Source organism: Cornus florida, unplaced genomic scaffold, assembly GCF_030987335.1.
Source record: "Cornus florida cultivar Cherokee Brave unplaced genomic scaffold, ASM3098733v1 CherokeeBrave_3.0.0_Hap2_Chr02, whole genome shotgun sequence".
In the NCBI taxonomy this organism is placed as follows: Eukaryota; Viridiplantae; Streptophyta; class Magnoliopsida; order Cornales; family Cornaceae; genus Cornus; species Cornus florida.
Window position 1 is genome coordinate 87,223,131 of NW_026775572.1, and position 2,098 is coordinate 87,225,228.

Below are 2,098 nucleotides of genomic sequence, written 5' to 3' on the forward strand. Positions count from 1 at the left end.
CCACTATTAGGAATCCAAGGGGAAGAGGAAGTTCACATAGAACCAATCTACCAATGGACGCTCTCAATGATGATCATGTTGAAGACCTTGGTCACATAGACCAACAAGGCATCCTTCATCCTAATGTGCAAAATGATAATATGCAAGTTCGATTAAGCATGCCTAGGCCATACATTCATCAACCTCCTCAACAACAAGGCCAAATTCCAATGTGAATTCCAAGGCCAATGTATGCACCACAACCCCCCATCATTAATCAAGCTCAATATAACCAAGGTGTTCATGTTGCACCTCAAGTTGCTAATCCACCACTCGCATTGAGAGATCACTATGTGCCTAATGAGTATAATGCACCCACATGCATTCAATTGCCACCATTTAGAGCACACCATTATGAGATTAAAGCACAAACTATCCAAATGCTACCTAACTTTCATGGACTTCCTAGTGAAGAACCTTACAAGCATTTGGATGAGTTTCTTGAAGTTTGTTCTACCGTTCGATACACGGACATGCCGGAAGAAGTTTTAAGGCTGAAACTTTTTCCATTCACCCTTAAAGATAAGGCGAAGTATTGGTTTAACAACCTTAGGCCTTTTTCTATAACTTCTTGGGCAGAAATGCAACAAGAATTTTTGAAAAAGTACTATCCGGTTTCTAAGACCAATGCTATAAGAACCGCCATTAGAGAATTCACACATGGGGAAGGAGAAACTTTCCACGAGGCATGGGAACACTTCAATGAATTGCTTAGGTAGTGTCCTCACCATGACATGCCTAAATGGCAATTGGTCCAATTCTTCTTTGAAAGCTTATCGGACAATTATAAAGGCATGGTTGATGCTTCAATGGGAGGTTCTTATATAGACCGGCAAGAGGAAGACGTGTGGCGTCTTTATGAGGGCATGACTGAAAACTCTTTGCATAGAACATTGTCATCTAGGAATGGTAGAAATTCTCAAGGTAGGAAGAGTGTTGGCTTGCATTAAGTTGACCACTTAAATGATATAACCGCCGAGATGAAGTCTTTATCTCAAAAGTTTAATCAATTGATCAATCAAAACTTGGCGAATCAAGTGTCTTCCTTTCTTAACCATTCTCCTAGAGCTCAAAATGAATCATGTATGACTTGTTCTAGTGTTCTTCATTCTACTTCTAATTGTCCTCATGGACAAATTCAAAATGAACCCATTGAGCAAGTTAATGCAACATTTGTGAACCAAGGGAACAATCCTTATGGTAACCATTACAATCCCGGTTGGAGGAATCATCCTAATTTTTCTTGGAAAAACCAAAGGGAGGGCTCAAACTCTTCCCAAGGCAGTTTTCAAGGGAAATACATTCCACCTCCACTTCAAAACCAAGGATCCCAAGGTTCAAGACCATATAACTCACAAGGAAATCAATTTGTTAATTCTCATTTTCCTAACCAATCATATTCTCAAGGAAATTCTAGAGGTTCCGCTTTTGAGGAAAAGGTTTTAAATGCTTTGGGCACTCTAGAAGCAAATACTCAATTGTTGCATTCTCATTCTCAATCAATTGCCAAGCTAGAAACCCAAGTAGGGCAAATAGCTGAAACACTTAATGCTAGAGAGAAGGGAAAGATGCACATGAATGCCCTAATCAAACAACAATGTGTTGTAGAAACCAAATCCTCATTGGAAGGGCATAATATTGAGCATGTCAATGCGGTAACAACCTTGAGAAGTGGTAGGGTAGTAGACAATCAAGTTAGAATGCCTAATGAAAAGAGTGAACCGGTACAACCTCAAGTTGTCACCCGTCCCGTTCCATACACTATTCCTCCTTCATTGCATGTGCATGACCTTGAGAATGAGAAGCCCTCAAATTGTGAGTTGAAAGATGATTTCTAAAGAGATTCATTGAAAACAGTGTTGAAAAATGTGTTTGAGAAAAGTTCTTTGAAAAATGTTATTCATTTCTTTGAAAAGTGATTTGAAATCCAATGAATTGAACAAGTCCAATGCTGAAAATTCTTTGAAAGAAAATGCTGAAAGAGTTTTTGAAAAAGCTCTATTTCCGGACGCCTTGAAAGGGTCCATTTCAAAAGAAAGGCAAAAGACCAAGAACAATG

The 2,098-nt window shown here is 39.0% G+C and overlaps 1 non-coding gene across 1 annotated transcript; it reads right to left on the reverse strand.

Annotated features, from left to right (window-relative positions):
- Nucleotides 1–673: 673 nt before the first annotated feature.
- Nucleotides 674–775, reverse strand: LOC132298035 (small nucleolar RNA R71). The gene has a single exon (XR_009479496.1). It is a non-coding gene; the product is annotated as a small nucleolar RNA R71 (small nucleolar RNA).
- Nucleotides 776–2,098: the final 1,323 nt, after the last annotated feature.